The following is a 588-nucleotide window of genomic DNA, read 5'->3' as shown; positions in this document are numbered from 1 at the left end:
CTCATCGGTCAGGTACAGGACCACTTAGCGGCATCGATGCCAACCCGGTACATCTCTGTACCTGACTCAGGGCCGAGGGCTCGCCCTCCAGCTGTAAAGTGAAGACATTTAAGGGGAAAGAGGGAGAAAATCGCTATTTTGGGTTAAGCAGATGGAAATGTCCGCCTTGTTCTTAACAGAACAAAACAAGGTGGCGATGGCCATTTCAAAACTCGGAGTTAGAGCCATGGAGTGCTCTACTTCACTAGATTTCGCGGAATATCTGTTGAAGTAGAGCATTTAAAATCTTTTTTGTGGTAGAGCACTCATTGAGATAAGAGGCGTAAGAACTTATAAAATTCTTGGCGAAAGATGGCTGAAGCGGAGCTACCTCGCTCCTTAAGTCAGTGGTAGTCTTATGGACTCATAGAGTCTCTTTATTCTATAGAAATAATAGGTTTGACAACTCGGGTAGTCGTACAGACTATGAAAGCCTAGTGAGTCCGAGTTCAAGGGACTTAGGGGACCTCGATGAGGGCGGAAAAGTTGCGTCACAAGACGATTAAATGTTGCCGGGGCGTTGGAAAGCCCTTGTGGCATAACTAACCA

This window comes from Bremia lactucae, linkage group LG2 (assembly GCF_004359215.1).
Source record: "Bremia lactucae strain SF5 linkage group LG2, whole genome shotgun sequence".
In the NCBI taxonomy this organism is placed as follows: Eukaryota; Oomycota; class Peronosporomycetes; order Peronosporales; family Peronosporaceae; genus Bremia; species Bremia lactucae.
Note: the sequence above shows the minus strand (reverse complement) of the source record.